Raw genomic sequence first — 18,936 nt, 5'->3', positions numbered from 1 at the left:
TATCTTTTAAAATAACAGCTGATCTTGAGCAATCCTGTGGTCTGTACACGCTTAGGAAGTGAACAGCGATGTACCCGGTCGGCGTGTGACGTCACCACCCGACAACAGCTGATTCTGTTTAGCACTCCGTCTGCATCCACTGACTCGCAGTGCTCTCTGAATCTCTGAATCTCGGCCTCAACGCGTTTCTCGCCCCCTGCTGGGCGCTTTTTCAAGAGGAATAATTACAACTCCTTTGCTGCTCTATTTATACATAGTCTGCTAGCGCCATCTAGCTTTCATGAGCAGAATGACCATTGGAATATAACTAATATTTCTGTATACATAATACACAAATGACTATCTTTTTTCAATTCCATAGAAACAATTGATAACATATATGACATCATTTCACCTCAAATGGTTATTATTATAAAACATATATTATTTAAAAATAATTAATTCTATATAAATTACCTTCTATTTAACTAAAAACACTATTTAAAATATATTAAAATAAAATAAACTAACTACATACAATACCACATATAATAAAATTTCATAAAATTCCAATACTTCTAAAAATCTAAATTCATACACCAATTCATATTAATTGCTAAATTACAACACCTTCTAGTCCTCAATCAGATTATTAATAAAATTGTTTATAAAACTACGTAATAAAAGCTGCCACATCTAAATCAACATTTAGACCATTAGGCGCGAGAGTCCCCAGTTTATAAATCCAAAATGTCTCTCTGCGCCTAAGGTCCAAAAGTCTATTACCACCCCTGGGATTGGGTTTAACCACTTCAATACCTTTCACAGTCAAGCATTTTGGATCACATGCATGGCTTTTAGAGTAGTGAATTGGTACACTATGTTTCAATATTGGTTTTTTTATATTGTAAACATGTTCACTATATCTTTTTGATAGGCATCTCTTCGTGCGACCTACATACTTCAGCCCACAACTGCACTCTAATAAATAGACTACATAAATACTCTTGCAGGTAATAAATTGTTTAACCCTAAACTCTTGTCCTGTTACTGATCTAAACATAGATCTCTCTTTATCAATGCATTTGCACATGGGACATCTTGCTTTATGGCATCCATATGTGCCCTTCAAACTCAAAAAATTATCATTAATATTACATTGTATTGGTTTACTCTCTTTTAACTTACTAGGGGCAAGTAAGTTCTTTAAACTAGTATTCTTCCTATACACTACCGTCGGATTTATATCTAAACTTTCTCTCAATAGGGGGTCCCCCTTCAGTATGGGCCAATATTTATGTAATATTTTCTTCACATTCATGATACCCTCACCATATGTGGTGATAAATTTGACAGACTGTTTTTCTTGTTCGCAAGATATTTCTTTTTGTTTGCTTAATAATATTTCCCTATCTAAATTCTCAACTTCATCCATAATATATGTAATATGTTCACCATTATGTGCTTTACAAATTAATTTTTCTTTTAAAACCTCAGCTTCAGTATGGTAGTCACTTATTCTAGAACAATTCCTTTTTAGCCTTATAAATTGACTCTTGGGAATATTTTTAACCCATTTTTTGTAATGGCCACTAGTGGCATGCAATAGACTATTACTGTCCACTGATTTTCTATAATTCTTAGTATAAATTTTATTGTCCTCTACAAACACCAATAGATCCAAGAATTCAATCATTTGGTTTTGAATATTACCAACAAATTTTACATTGAACTCATTGGTGTTTAAAAAGTCAACAAAATTAGCTGCCTCAATCTCTGATCCCTCCCAAATTATAAAGACATCATCGATAAAACGCTTATAAAATATTAAATTATGTTTAAAAGGGCCATCTCTCCAAATAAATTCATCCTCAAATAAACCCATAAATAAATTAGCATACGATGGGGCAAATTTCGTCCCCATCGCAGTGCCGCATATTTGATGGTAAAAATCCTTTTCAAATTGAAAATAGTTGTGTTCTAAGACAAATTTCATACAATGTTCTAAAAACTTAATTTGATTGGCTGGAAAAATTCTTTTTTTCTTTAAAAAATATGAACTAGCTTTTATTCCAATTGAATGTTGTATTATGGTGTACAATGAGGTTACATCACAAGTGATGAATCTCATGTCACTATTCCAATTAACCTTCTTAAGTTCCTGTATTAAATGTACACCATCTCTAAGATAAGAATTGAGTTGAGTAACAAGTGGATTCAGAAAGTAATCAATATAACTCGATAGATTGGCCGTTAATGAATCTATCCCAGATACAATCGGTCTCCCTGGAGGATTGGAGACCGATTTGTGTATCTTGGGAAGATGATACATAACAGCCAATCTAGGGTGTTCATTATATAAAAAATTAAACTCATCTTTCGTTAGAATTTTTTCTGACAATCCTATATTTAAAACACCTTTCAATTCTATTAAAAATGCCTTTGTAGGGTCATTCTTTAATTTTGTATATGTAGTTGAATCATTTAATAAACGTAGTGCCTCAGCAATATAAACTTCACGATCTTGTATCACTATCCCCCCACCTTTATCGGCTTGGCGGATAGTGATATTGTTATTTTTCATTAATGGATTCAAACTACTTCTTTCAAATTTGTTAAGATTATCTTTAAAATTTATATCAACTGGTAATGATTCAAGTTCTTTTTCAACCAAATTTTTAAAAGTCTTAATATATTCACCTTGTGCATTGATTGGGTAAAATGTAGATTTCGGTTTTTTATCACTATGTATAAAAATGTCATTTGATTCAATGGGAGAGTCACTTCCTAATAACAAATTCATGTTTTCCAGAGTTTCAACATCATCAACCTGAAGTACACTTTTGTATCTTGCTCCAGACTGTAAATTTTTCTGAGCAAAAAATCTCTTGAGCGTAATGTTTCTTATGAATCTCTGGAAATCAATGAATACCTGGAATTTATCCAGATTCTTTTTTGGGGCAAAAGATAAGCCCTTACTCAACAAAGCCATACTTCCATTGTCAATAGTATATGATGATAGATTATAAATACTTGCTTCATTTTTATCTCTTAATACACTCTTGCATTTTTGAAGTTGTTTCCTCTTCCCTGCTCTACATCCTCTCTTTCGCTGAATCTTCTTTTTCGTTGGTTCTGCCCCCCCTCCCTCTCTAGAATATGTGGGTCTGTCTCTTTTCTCCAATTCTGATTCCTTCTCTGATCCCTGTCCTCCCTCTCTGCTAGATGTGGTTTCCACTTGATTTGTCTCCGTGGGGACCCTAAAAAAGCTGTTGCTGATTCTCTATATTGTTCATTTTCAATTAAATTCTTGCTATGATATTGATCATGGTGAACTTTTGGTCTAGCACCCTCAAATCTTGAGTCTCTATTTCTATTATCTAGAACTTCAAACCTATTTGCATAACTATAATCTGACTGGTGTATATGATTACTGTTATCCATCCTTCTTGGTACTCCATGGTGGTAATTATCTGTTACATCTGTATTATTTTTTGGATCAAAGTAACGATCTCCATTTTTATTTTTATCTGATTGGGACTGTTGATGACTAGTTTGGTCTCTTCTATTCATAATAGAATGACTAGAATTCATATTTGTTTTTTCATTTGTTCTATTCCTATTTCCATACAGTTGGTAAGCTTTATTACTATTAGTAGAATTTTTTGGTTTCCAATTGTATTTTTGGTCATTTTTATAATCTAATTTATCTCTTCTTAATTTGTTTGATTTATTAATACTCAAATCTCTTGTCAATTTTTCAACTCCTTTAACAATATTATCGTACAATTTTTTATATTCCTCATTTGTCAAGAAGTTGTTCACTTGTTGTTCAATTTTATCAATTTCTACCTGTATTTTTTCAAGTCTACCTTCCCTATATTTTATTAATAGTTTAATTAATTTGAAGGAGCAAGCATCTAATGTTGCCTCCCACTCTGTCATGAATTCCACTTCATCTAATGCAAAAGCTGGCTTTTTTAACAACCTTAATCCCCTTGGGATAATTTTATGTTTGATATAATTTTCTAACAATATTATATCTTGCCAGTCTTTTGCATCTTGAATTAATAACTTTTCATATTCTTTCAAAATTTCTCTTGGGTTCTCATCACAAATCCCTTCCATAGTTTCATCCTCTAATAGGTCAAAAGATCTTCTCCTATTTGCTCTAAAATTTAAACTACTCATGATTGCTAGATAGTTATGCTGCTGATCTAAACAATACTAATCACACAAACTACCACCAAATGATACAGCGCAATACTATCCCAGCAAAAATTAAAGATAAATAGTTATAAAATATATATGCAAAATTTGAATAAATATTCTATTTCAAGATAAACAGTATTATGCCTAAAGAAATAAAAAATAAATATATATATATATGAAAATGAGTATATTAATTAAGAAATAATAAAAAGAATAAAAAAAAAAAACAAACTAGAATAAAGTCTTATAAATGAGAACCAATAGTTGAGTATAAATCCAAATGTGGACTTTTTTTATTCTTTTTATTATTTCTTAATTAATATACTCATTTTCATATATATATATATTTATTTTTTATTTCTTTAGGCATAATACTGTTTATCTTGAAATAGAATATTTATTCAAATTTTGCATATATATTTTATAACTATTTATCTTTAATTTTTGCTGGGATAGTATTGCGCTGTATCATTTGGTGGTAGTTTGTGTGATTAGTATTGTTTAGATCAGCAGCATAACTATCTAGCAATCATGAGTAGTTTAAATTTTAGAGCAAATAGGAGAAGATATTTTGACCTATTAGAGGATGAAACTATGGAAGGGATTTGTGATGAGAACCCAAGAGAAATTTTGAAAGAATATGAAAAGTTATTAATTCAAGATGCAAAAGACTGGCAAGATATAATATTGTTAGAAAATTATATCAAACATAAAATTATCCCAAGGGGATTAAGGTTGTTAAAAAAGCCAGCTTTTGCATTAGATGAAGTGGAATTCATGACAGAGTGGGAGGCAACATTAGATGCTTGCTCCTTCAAATTAATTAAACTATTAATAAAATATAGGGAAGGTAGACTTGAAAAAATACAGGTAGAAATTGATAAAATTGAACAACAAGTGAACAACTTCTTGACAAATGAGGAATATAAAAAATTGTACGATAATATTGTTAAAGGAGTTGAAAAATTGACAAGAGATTTGAGTATTAATAAATCAAACAAATTAAGAAGAGATAAATTAGATTATAAAAATGACCAAAAATACAATTGGAAACCAAAAAATTCTACTAATAGTAATAAAGCTTACCAACTGTATGGAAATAGGAATAGAACAAATGAAAAAACAAATATGAATTCTAGTCATTCTATTATGAATAGAAGAGACCAAACTAGTCATCAACAGTCCCAATCAGATAAAAATAAAAATGGAGATCGTTACTTTGATCCAAAAAATAATACAGATGTAACAGATAATTACCACCATGGAGTACCAAGAAGGATGGATAACAGTAATCATATACACCAGTCAGATTATAGTTATGCAAATAGGTTTGAAGTTCTAGATAATAGAAATAGAGACTCAAGATTTGAGGGTGCTAGACCAAAAGTTCACCATGATCAATATCATAGCAAGAATTTAATTGAAAATGAACAATATAGAGAATCAGCAACAGCTTTTTTAGGGTCCCCACGGAGACAAATCAAGTGGAAACCACATCTAGCAGAGAGGGAGGACAGGGATCAGAGAAGGAATCAGAATTGGAGAAAAGAGACAGACCCACATATTCTAGAGAGGGAGGGGGGGCAGAACCAACGAAAAAGAAGATTCAGCGAAAGAGAGGATGTAGAGCAGGGAAGAGGAAACAACTTCAAAAATGCAAGAGTGTATTAAGAGATAAAAATGAAGCAAGTATTTATAATCTATCATCATATACTATTGACAATGGAAGTATGGCTTTGTTGAGTAAGGGCTTATCTTTTGCCCCAAAAAAGAATCTGGATAAATTCCAGGTATTCATTGATTTCCAGAGATTCATAAGAAACATTACGCTCAAGAGATTTTTTGCTCAGAAAAATTTACAGTCTGGAGCAAGATACAAAAGTGTACTTCAGGTTGATGATGTTGAAACTCTGGAAAACATGAATTTGTTATTAGGAAGTGACTCTCCCATTGAATCAAATGACATTTTTATACATAGTGATAAAAAAGCGAAATCTACATTTTACCCAATCAATGCACAAGGTGAATATATTAAGACTTTTAAAAATTTGGTTGAAAAAGAACTTGAATCATTACCAGTTGATATAAATTTTAAAGATAATCTTAACAAATTTGAAAGAAGTAGTTTGAATCAATTAATGAAAAATAACAATATCACTATCCGCCAAGCCGATAAAGGTGGGGGGATAGTGATACAAGATCGTGAAGTTTATATTGCTGAGGCACTACGTTTATTAAATGATTCAACTACATATACAAAATTAAAGAATGACCCTACAAAGGCATTTTTAATAGAATTGAAAGGTGTTTTAAATATAGGATTGTCAGAAAAAATTCTAACGAAAGATGAGTTTAATTTTTTATATAATGAACACCCTAGATTGGCTGTTATGTATCATCTTCCCAAGATACACAAATCGGTCTCCAATCCTCCAGGGAGACCGATTGTATCTGGGATAGATTCATTAACGGCCAATCTATCGAGTTATATTGATTACTTTCTGAATCCACTTGTTACTCAACTCAATTCTTATCTTAGAGATGGTGTACATTTAATACAGGAACTTAAGAAGGTTAATTGGAATAGTGACATGAGATTCATCACTTGTGATGTAACCTCATTGTACACCATAATACAACATTCAATTGGAATAAAAGCTAGTTCATATTTTTTAAAGAAAAAAAGAATTTTTCCAGCCAATCAAATTAAGTTTTTAGAACATTGTATGAAATTTGTCTTAGAACACAACTATTTTCAATTTGAAAAGGATTTTTACCATCAAATATGCGGCACTGCGATGGGGACGAAATTTGCCCCATCGTATGCTAATTTATTTATGGGTTTATTTGAGGATGAATTTATTTGGAGAGATGGCCCTTTTAAACATAATTTAATATTTTATAAGCGTTTTATCGATGATGTCTTTATAATTTGGGAGGGATCAGAGATTGAGGCAGCTAATTTTGTTGACTTTTTAAACACCAATGAGTTCAATGTAAAATTTGTTGGTAATATTCAAAACCAAATGATTGAATTCTTGGATCTATTGGTGTTTGTAGAGGACAATAAAATTTATACTAAGAATTATAGAAAATCAGTGGACAGTAATAGTCTATTGCATGCCACTAGTGGCCATTACAAAAAATGGGTTAAAAATATTCCCAAGAGTCAATTTATAAGGCTAAAAAGGAATTGTTCTAGAATAAGTGACTACCATACTGAAGCTGAGGTTTTAAAAGAAAAATTAATTTGTAAAGCACATAATGGTGAACATATTACATATATTATGGATGAAGTTGAGAATTTAGATAGGGAAATATTATTAAGCAAACAAAAAGAAATATCTTGCGAACAAGAAAAACAGTCTGTCAAATTTATCACCACATATGGTGAGGGTATCATGAATGTGAAGAAAATATTACATAAATATTGGCCCATACTGAAGGGGGACCCCCTATTGAGAGAAAGTTTAGATATAAATCCGACGGTAGTGTATAGGAAGAATACTAGTTTAAAGAACTTACTTGCCCCTAGTAAGTTAAAAGAGAGTAAACCAATACAATGTAATATTAATGATAATTTTTTGAGTTTGAAGGGCACATATGGATGCCATAAAGCAAGATGTCCCATGTGCAAATGCATTGATAAAGAGAGATCTATGTTTAGATCAGTAACAGGACAAGAGTTTAGGGTTAAACAATTTATTACCTGCAAGAGTATTTATGTAGTCTATTTATTAGAGTGCAGTTGTGGGCTGAAGTATGTAGGTCGCACGAAGAGATGCCTATCAAAAAGATATAGTGAACATGTTTACAATATAAAAAAACCAATATTGAAACATAGTGTACCAATTCACTACTCTAAAAGCCATGCATGTGATCCAAAATGCTTGACTGTGAAAGGTATTGAAGTGGTTAAACCCAATCCCAGGGGTGGTAATAGACTTTTGGACCTTAGGCGCAGAGAGACATTTTGGATTTATAAACTGGGGACTCTCGCGCCTAATGGTCTAAATGTTGATTTAGATGTGGCAGCTTTTATTACGTAGTTTTATAAACAATTTTATTAATAATCTGATTGAGGACTAGAAGGTGTTGTAATTTAGCAATTAATATGAATTGGTGTATGAATTTAGATTTTTAGAAGTATTGGAATTTTATGAAATTTTATTATATGTGGTATTGTATGTAGTTAGTTTATTTTATTTTAATATATTTTAAATAGTGTTTTTAGTTAAATAGAAGGTAATTTATATAGAATTAATTATTTTTAAATAATATATGTTTTATAATAATAACCATTTGAGGTGAAATGATGTCATATATGTTATCAATTGTTTCTATGGAATTGAAAAAAGATAGTCATTTGTGTATTATGTATACAGAAATATTAGTTATATTCCAATGGTCATTCTGCTCATGAAAGCTAGATGGCGCTAGCAGACTATGTATAAATAGAGCAGCAAAGGAGTTGTAATTATTCCTCTTGAAAAAGCGCCCAGCAGGGGGCGAGAAACGCGTTGAGGCCGAGATTCAGAGATTCAGAGAGCACTGCGAGTCAGTGGATGCAGACGGAGTGCTAAACAGAATCAGCTGTTGTCGGGTGGTGACGTCACACGCCGACCGGGTACATCGCTGTTCACTTCCTAAGCGTGTACAGACCACAGGATTGCTCAAGATCAGCTGTTATTTTAAAAGATACCTTTATGTGATTTTAACCACGCCAGATATTGTGAGTATTTGGCTTGTCTGTTGTAAATAAAGAGTGCTTATTTCATACAATATTGCACTATTGGAGTCCTTCTTTTTTTCACAGTCTGCGCTGTTTTTCTGGGAGAGAAATATTATAAATCAGGCAAACATAGTATTGCCTTATTATATCAAATTATGATCGCTAAACAGGGCCAAATAATAATTGAGGGTCTATCCGAGAAATGGAATACTCATTTTGATAACATGACTATAGATATGTTAAAATCAAGTTTTAAGTGGGTTAAAAGTGCTGCTATCTCTACAGCTTGGAAAGAATCACACATAAAGCTAATTAACAATGCCTATCTGACACCAATGAAAATGACTAAATGGAACTTAGATTCCGTTCACAACTGTCCTAGGTGCAACAATCTAGGTGCAGATATAGTGCATTGTTTCTGGGAGTGCCCCAAAATTCTACAGTTTTGGACCAAAATAGAATTTTGGCTCAATAAGAGGTCAGATACCAGAGTAAAGCTTACACCTAAACATATTTTTTTTTTTCCGTCCACTATAGAGAACAATAGAGATAATACTAACCTCATTAATACAGTAATCCTACTGGGACGTAACTTAATATTAAAATACTGGAAAAGTAAAAAGGCTCCCCCTATGTCTTGCTTCATAAATTCAATATATGCACAACTAATTTTTGAACAATTGACTATTTCAATTACACAAAAAAGAAAAATTAAAGCCTTTTTTGCAAAATGGTTAAGAGTCATTTTATCCTACCCACGCGATATCCAGTTTTCTCTTATCTCTAATTTTAGAAGGACAGAATATTTTTAAACTCTGATTTTGACGGGGGTCTTCCCAACTGAATGGTATTGATTCGAGATAAACTTAGCCCGAGTGGGCGGTGCGGAAAGTATAGGTAATATGGGGAGAAGGGATGGTTAAGAGGAGTGGGGTTACAGAGAGTATTTCCCCCCTTTTTTTTTTTTTTTTTTTCTTTCCCCTTATTGTCTGTGATATGAGTGGATGAATGGATTCCCTCCACCCTCTCCCACTGTGGAAAGAAAGGTGGTAAGGTTAAAATTCTGTGAAAATCTCACTATGGGTATGAGAATTTATTTTGTTTGAACTCTATTGATAGATTAAGATGGAGATATAATTATAAATTTTATTATATGACTGCAATATGATGTTTTCTTTGTCTTTAAACTGTACCCATTTTGTTTCAATAAAAAGTATATATCAGAAAAAAAAAAAAAAAAAAAAAAGAAGGCACCACCAATCCCATTCAGATTCTCACTGACCACAAGAATCTGACTTACCTAGAGACTGCTCATCGACTCAATCCTCGACAGGCCAGGTGTTCTTTTCCCGTTTTAACTTTGTGGTCTCTTATCTTCCTGGGACCAAAAACAAGAAGGCTGACACCCTTTCCCATCAGTTACCTCACTCAAGTGATTCCTCTGAAGCTCCTATTGAACACATCATACCTCCCTCCTGTGTGGTTGCTCAACTGAATACCACCCTTCTTCAAAGACTGAAACGTGCCCAGTCTAGTAAACCTCCTGTGGTCCACGTGGCTTTCAATATCTTTTTTGTAACTCTGAATCTACGTACTCCTGTGCTATCCTGGGCTCAGCGTCTTTCCTAACATGTATGGTGGCCTACTATGAAGTCTGACGCTCAGGATTATGTGAAAGCCTGCACGATTTGTGCTGCCAACAAAACTCCCCGAACCTTGCCTTCTGGCTTGCTCCAACCATTGTCTATTCCCAAACAACCATGGACACACATAACAATGGACTTCATCGTGGACCTCCCTCCTTCTAACCATCATACAGTTTTCTGGGTTGTGTTGGATTGGTTTTCCGGACTGTCTCATTTTGTACCCTTAACTAAAATGCCTTCTGCCCAAGAATTATCTTCTCTTTTTCTCTTGCATGTGGTACGACTTCATGGCATTCCTGTGAATATTGTTTCCGACAGAGGTCCACAATTCATCTCTACCTTTTGGAGTGCCTTTTGTAAGTTGATTGGAACCATGGTTTCGTTTTCTTCTGCCTACTATCCTCAGATGTATTAACTGAAAGAGTAAACCAGGATCTCGAGGCCTACCTTAGAGCCTTTGTCAATTCTCTCCATACCAACTGGTCTGAGTTGTTACCCCTTGCTGAGCTGGCAAGAAACACTCATTGGCACTCCTCTCTATGATGTTCTCCATTTAAAGTCACAGCAGGATATCAACCTTGTGTCTTCCCTCTTTCTGCTCTGTCCACTGTGGTTCCTGCTGCTGACCGACACGTTACTGAACTCACCACTCATTGGCAACGTATTCACTCTCATCTACGTTCAGCTGTCTCTAGATACAAGAAGTTTGCTGATCATCATAGAGCTTCTGTATGTGCCATCTCGGTAGGTGAACATGTTTGGGTCTCTACTTGACATATTCGTCTACGTCAACCCTGTCACAAATTAAGGCCTAGGTTTATTGGTCCTTATAAAGTCCTGAAAAGACTGTCTCCTATTGCCTACAAAGTGGCTTTGCCCAAAACACTGCACATGCATCCAGTCTTCCACATCTCTCTACTCAAGCCTTACATCAAGAATAGACATACCCGACTCAGTGCTCCTCCTCCTCCACTCCTGGTCCATGGCAACCCTGAATATGAGGTTGCTAAGATCCTGGACTCCAGATACAGGTGCAGACAACTGCAAAATTCTTGTACATTGGAAGAATTATTCTGTGGCGGATCGTTCCTGGGTTCCTGCCCGTGACATGCATGCTCCATCTTTGGTCTCCAGATTCCATGCTTCTCATCCTTTAAAGCCGACTCTGGCTCCCAGAGGGAACCCTTGAGAGGGGGGCTATGTCACGCTGCGCCACTTTAGCCATTGCTAGGGGTGTGGCACCTGCTTCCCTGCTTGTTGTCAAGGGCTGTGTTGGCTCCTGTTGCTCCTCTCACTGTGAAGCTGGTCAGGATCTCCTGTGGTGTGAATCCTGCGCCTATGTAAGTTGCTCACTTTCTACCTATCACTGCCCAAGTATAGGTGTTACTTTGTGTGCTCCTGGGTGTCTTTGTTATTGTATTCTGGATTGCCATTATTATTGAACTCTGCCTTTCTGACTACTCTGCCTGCTTAACCCATAAAGTACTGGATTGCCTTATTGTTAACAAATTCTGCCTGTCTGACTACTCTGCCTGCTTAACCCCCTAGAGTATTGGATTGCCTCACTGTTGATGAACTCTGCCTGTCTGACTACTCTGCTTGCTTAACCCCTAAAGTACTGGATTGCCTCACTGTTGATGAACTCAGCCTGTCTGACTACTCTACTTGCTTAACCCCTAAGGTACTGGATTGCATCACTGTTAATAGACTCTGCCTGTCTGACTACTCTGCTTGCTTAACCCCTAATATACTGTATTTCCTTACTTCTGCCAAACCCTGCCTGCCTGACCATTCTAGTGGTTTACCTTTAGACTGCCTTACTGTTGCCAAACCCTGCCTGCCTGACCATTCTAGTGGTTTACCCTTGAACCACCTTTCTCTGATTTCCCACTTGCTGTCGTCAAAGACTGTCCTTCCTATAGTGAGTACCGCTACCTCATCTTGCAAACTTTCTCTGCTCTTGGATATCCCTATCATTCCAGCTCGACACCAGGATAAGACTACTGGTTGAGTTCGGTCTGATAGTGGACTATCCCACGAGTATTACACCTTACGTTTTTAATGTTTTTACTTATAAAAAATAAGTTTTATCCTCAGTTGGGCTACAAGTTTGGATCTCATCAGGAACGGCTACGTATGAGCCATTAATCATGCTTATGATTTAGAGCAATATAGTGCTCTATCACACATAAGTACTTATTTGGCTACTTTCCAGCCACCATCTTGTTATATTTACAACAGAATTACACTATGTTGTGTTTCTTCTTTCTTTTTTTTGGAGGACAAGTTTAAGGACCCCTTTTTTAAAAGGACTACAGCTTGAAATTCTATATCCTTTGGGATTACATTGTTCTACACTTAGGGACAGATAACAAGTGGAGCGCAAGCGTTTGCGTGCAAGTGACAATGGATTTTCGTGTTTGCGTGCAAGTTACATTGAGTTCGTATTACAAGTTTAAAGTAAATGTGATTGCTTAAGAGTAATTGAAGTTAACGCTAGTGGGGTTAACGCATCCTAAGAGCTGTGGTTAACTGTTTTTCGAAAAAAAAGTGTGACAAAAAACATCAAAAATACATTACACAGTACAGTTACACTCATATTAACACTTGGTAATATAAATTATTAAAAAAATGTATTGCACAAAAATTTTATCGGGCTCAAAGATATGAGGTCTCAGGTGTTAGAAAGAAAAAAAGCCCCGCCAACTGACACAAAATTGTCCACTTAAAATTCAAGGATCGAAACTTAAAAACCTAGGTGTCTACCTTTCATCAGACCCCAAAGTATTATTTCAGGCTAATTATAAGACACTAGAAGCTGCATTAGCTGCAGACTTATCCGGTTGGAAGAACAAATCTATTTCTTGGATAGGCAGAATAAATGTGATAAAAATGAATGCCCTCCCTAGGCTATTATATCTACTGCAGACTGCCCCTATACAACTTCCACACCATTACTTATCTAAGATTCAATCTCTTTTCAAACAGTTTATTTGGCAGGGAATTAAACCTAGAGTAGCTAAACAGACAATGTATTTGCCCAAAGAAAAAGGAAGGTTGGGAGTACCAAATGTACACACATACAGAATTGCAATAGCCCTACAAAACCTAATAGAATGGTGCACGAACAACACCTATAAACAATGGGTCCAAATTGACAGACGCATTATGGGACTTAGCAACGCAGGACTGGCTGTGTGGCTTCCTGAGTTTTTTCAAACATGGGATAGATTAACAAATACTTCTACTTGCATTTCTAACATAATCTCCCCTATGCAGCCTATCTGTCACAACCCCGGTCTTCCCTGGAACCACAAAGAAACTACAGGGAGTGCAGAATTATTAGGCAAATGAGTATTTTGACCACATCATCCTCTTTATGCATGTTGTCTTACTCCAAGCTGTATAGGCTCGAAAGCCTACTACCAATTAAGCATATTAGGTGATGTGCATCTCTGTAATGAGAAGGGGTGTGGTCTAATGACATCAACACCCTATATCAGTTGTGCATAATTATTAGGCAACTTCCTTTCCTTTGGCAAAATGGGTCAAAAGAAGGACTTGACAGGCTCAGAAAAGTCAAAAATAGTGAGATATCTTGCAGAGAGATGCAGCACTCTTAAAATTGCAAAGCTTCTGAAGCGTGATCATCGAACAATCAAGCGTTTTATTCAAAATAGTCAACAGGGTCGCAAGAAGCGTGTGGAAAAACCAAGGCGCAAAATAATTGCCCATGAACTGAGAAAAGTCAAGCGTGCAGCTGCCAAGATGCCACTTGCCACCAGTTTGGCCATATTTCAGAGCTGCAACATCACTGGAGTGCCCAAAAGCACAAGGTGTGCAATACTCAGGGACATGGCCAAGGTAAGAAAGGCTGAAAGACGACCACCACTGAACAAGACACACAAGCTGAAACGTCAAGACTGGGCCAAGAAATATCTCAAGACTGATTTTGTGAAGGTTTTATGGACTGATGAAATGAGAGTGAGTCTTGATGGGCCAGATGGATGAGCCCGTGGCTGGATTGGTAAAGGGCAGAGAGCTCCAGTCCGACTCAGACGCCAGCAAGGTGGAGGTGGAGTACTACTTCGGGCTGGTATAATCAAAGATGAGCTTGTGGGGCCTTTTCTGGTTGAGGATGGAGTCAAGCTCAACTCCCAGTCCTACTGCCAGTTTCTGGAAGACACCTTCTTCAAGCAGTGGTACAGGAAGAAGTCTGCATCCTTCAAGAAAAACATGATTTTCATGCAGGACAATGCTCCATCACATGCGTCCAAGTACTCCACAGCGTGGCTGGCAAGAAAGGGTATAAAAGAAGAAAATCTAATGACATGGCCTCCTTGTTCACCTGATCTGAACCCCATTGAGAACCTGTGGTCCATCATCAAATGTGAGATTTACAAGGAGGGAAAACAGTACACCTCTCTGAACAGTGTCTGGGAGGCTGTGGTTGCTGCTGCACGCAATGTTGATGGTGAACAGATCAAAACACTGACAGAATCCATGGATGGCAGGCTTTTGAGTGTCCTTGCAAAGAAAGGTGGCTATATTGGTCGCTGATTTGTTTTTGTTTTGTTTTTGAATGTCAGAAATGTATATTTGTGAATGTTGAGATGTTATATTGGTTTCACTGGTAAAAATAAATAATTGAAATGGGTATATATTTGTTTTTTGTTAAGTTGCCTAATAATTATGCACAGTAATAGTCACCTGCACACACAGATATCCCCCTAAAATAGCTATAACTAAAAACTACTTCCAAAACTATTCAGATTTGATATTAATGAGTTTTTTGGGTTCATTGAGAACATGGTTGTTGTTCAATAATAAAATTAATCCTCAAAAATACAACTTGCCTAATAATTCTGCACTCCCTGTATGATGGATCAAGGGAGCCACATCAAAAACAGAACCCTGTCTATATTTCTTCAAGACGGGAAACTTAAGACCTTAGACACTATCATAGACACGCACCCTGACATTTCTATAAACTGGTATTCATATACACAGATTTGCCACTACATAAACTCAAATCCCAGTCGCCAGTCTCTAACCAGAAAGCTGACCCCCTTCGAAACACTATGCTTATCAAACAACACCCCAAGGCATTTAATTTATATTCTATATAAACTGCTATTAGTAAGGAACACACAACAAACGCCCAACTACACTATAGCTTGGGAGAAGGAGCTGGGGATAGAAATAGCAGAGGAGGACTGGCAAAAGACGTTTGTTGCAACCACAAAATCTTCAATTTCTGTTAGGATACTAGAAACAAACTATAAATTTATGATGAGATGGTACTTGACCCCTAGCAGATTGCACAAAATATACAAAACAGCAAGTAACAAATGCTGGAGGGGATGCGGAGAGGAGGGCAGCATGACACACATATGGTGGAGCTGTAACAGTCTAGACGTGTTCTGGACGGATGTTCTTGGACAGATATCTGATATAATAGGGAAGCAAATGCCTAACGATCCACTGATTCTTATGTATATGTCCCTTCCCAAACTTAATAATAATATAGACAAACTCCTCCTGACAATTATGATTAATAGTGCTAAATCACTAATCCCAAAACATTGGAAATCAGACACTGTACCCACAGTGGAGGAATGGAGGATACAAGTTGAAACTCTTCTTCATCTGGAAAGATATCATCACTTAAAGATGGGTACCATAGACACACATGAATTAATGATAAACACGTGGAAACAATACATGTCTAAAACTTAAGTATTACAATTTCACTTCAGATACAAGTTCAGGCACACAACACAGAGAAACTAGGCTCTCACATTGGCCTCTAACAGATAACGCTTAAGAAAATTTGTGTCGTTGGAATTTTGTTGAATGTATGTTGGAGGTTATTTATTTATTTTGTAACAAGGGCGCACAGCATCTATTGAGCCAAAGCTTAAACTGAACTCTGGAGACCCCCAGCTAATACTAGAAATACATGAACTAGAACTAGAATAGCATTGGGCACCCCTGGACCCAATGAGATCATTATAACAACGAACTTTGTATGCAAATTGATCCTGGGCAGATGTTGATTTATAGTATTTAGTTATCATACAACCCTGTATGATTCAAGTTATGTCTTTATGTTTTTTCATCATATATAATGTATGACACTATGTTTCAAATAAAGCTTTTTTAATCCCAAAAAAAAAAAAAAAAGAAAGAAAAAAAGCCGGCAAAGAAATTTAACATAAACATATGCATGTCTAAATATTTTTATGTATATATATATATATATATATATATATATATATATATATATATATATATATATATATATATACGTTTAGCAAAGATGTGCACTCTCACTTAATTGCAGCAACCAGGGTGCTAGTAGAATTAAATATAGCATCAAAAAAAGACCTTGCACTCGCTGGATTTTTCAACAAACTTTTTACTTGGCAAAATTAGTGACGTTTCGGGGACAGTGTATCCCCTTCCCCGTCTGAGGAAGGGGATACACTGTCCCCGAAACGTCACTAATTTTGCCAAGTAAAAAGTTTGTTGAAAAATCCAGCGAGTGCAAGGTCTTTTTTTGATGCTATATATATATATATATATATATATATATATATATATATATATATTTAAATGTGTATATATGTATTTACAGACATATATACACATATAAACACATACATATATAGACATATATATATAAGTGCATTGGAGCCCTTTGCGGAATCTGTTGGCGCTCTACAAATAACCGATAATAATAATAATAGTTAAGAAGATGAAAACATGTAAAATCAAACTTCTGCAATATTTATATTTAATAAAGTGTTATAGTGTATATTTACTGTAAATATTTCACATTCCAATGTTCTGCACATAGCAGAATATGTTCAAAGTATGTCTAAATATATATTCCTATATATATATATCTGTATATATCTATATCTAAACACGGAAGAGAACTGCACTCCAAGACCGGACCAGGTACACATCCAGTGACTCAGCAACATCCAGCCCTGGGTGCTAAATAGCACTCCAAAAAAGCTGTGATGTCACCAGAGCAACAGGCAGTTAACCCCAGTCCGGAATGGGTGCAAGAAACAAGGGGGATTACAAACAAAAAGTAATACAACACATAGAAACATGAAACACCCAGCACTCACCAGCTAGCTCACAGCTAAGATAAAATCACAACTGGAAAGGTTAGTCACCACATCTGGCCAAATGGGAAAATCTCAGGCACCATGTCAAGGTCCTTTCCACTGCCTGTGTGTATATATATATATATATATATATATATATATATATATATATATATATATATATATATATATATACAGTGGGGTAAAAAAGTATTTAGTCAGCCACCAATTGTGCAAGTTCTCCCACTTAAGAAGAGGAGAGAGGCCTGTAATTTTCATCATAGGTATACCTCAACTATGAGAGACAAAATGTGGAAACAAATCCAGACAATCACATTGTCTGATTTGGAAATAATTTATTTGCATATTATGGTGGAAAATACGTATTTGGTCACCTACAAACAAGCAAGATTTCTGGCTCTCACAGACCTGTATCTTCTTCTTTAAGAGGCCTCCACTCATTACCTGTATTAATGGCACCTGTTTGAACTTGTTATCAGTATAAAAGACACCTGTCCACAACCTCAAACAGTCATACTCCAAACTCCACTATGGTGAAGAACAAAGAGCTGTCGAAGGACACCAGAAACAAAATTGTAGACCTGCACCAGGCTGGGAAGACTGAATCTGCAATAGGCAAGCAGCTTGGTGTGAAGAAATCAACTGTGGGAGCAATAATTAGAAAATGGAAGACATACAAGACCACTGATAATCTCCCTCGATCTGGGGCTCCACGTAAGATCTCACCCTATGGGGTCAAAATGATCACAAGAACGGTGAGCAAACATCCCAGAACCACACAGGGGACCTAGTGAATGACCTGCAGAGAGCTGGAACCAACATAAAAAAGGTTACCATCAGTAACACACTACGCAGCCAGGGACTCAGATCCAGCAGTGCCAGACGTGTCCCCCTGCTTAAGCCAGTACATGTCCGGACCCATTTGAAGTATGCTAGAGAGCATTTGGATGATCCAGAACCTCCTTCCATCAGCAAGGGCATTGAAGATGAAACGTGGCTGGGTCTTTCAGCATGACAATGATCACAAACACACCGCCTGGGCAACGAAGGAGTGGCTTCGTAAGAAGCATTTCAAGATCCTGGAGTGGCCTAGCCAGTCTCCAGATCTCAACCCCATAGAAAACCTTTGGAGGGAGTTGAAAGTCCATGTTGCCCAGCGACGGCCCCAAAACATCACTGCTCTAGAGGGGATCTGCATGCAGAAATGGGCCAACATACCAGC

The sequence above is a fragment of the Bombina bombina genome, chromosome 6 (assembly GCF_027579735.1).
Source record: "Bombina bombina isolate aBomBom1 chromosome 6, aBomBom1.pri, whole genome shotgun sequence".
In the NCBI taxonomy this organism is placed as follows: domain Eukaryota; kingdom Metazoa; phylum Chordata; class Amphibia; order Anura; family Bombinatoridae; genus Bombina; species Bombina bombina.
Note: the sequence above shows the minus strand (reverse complement) of the source record.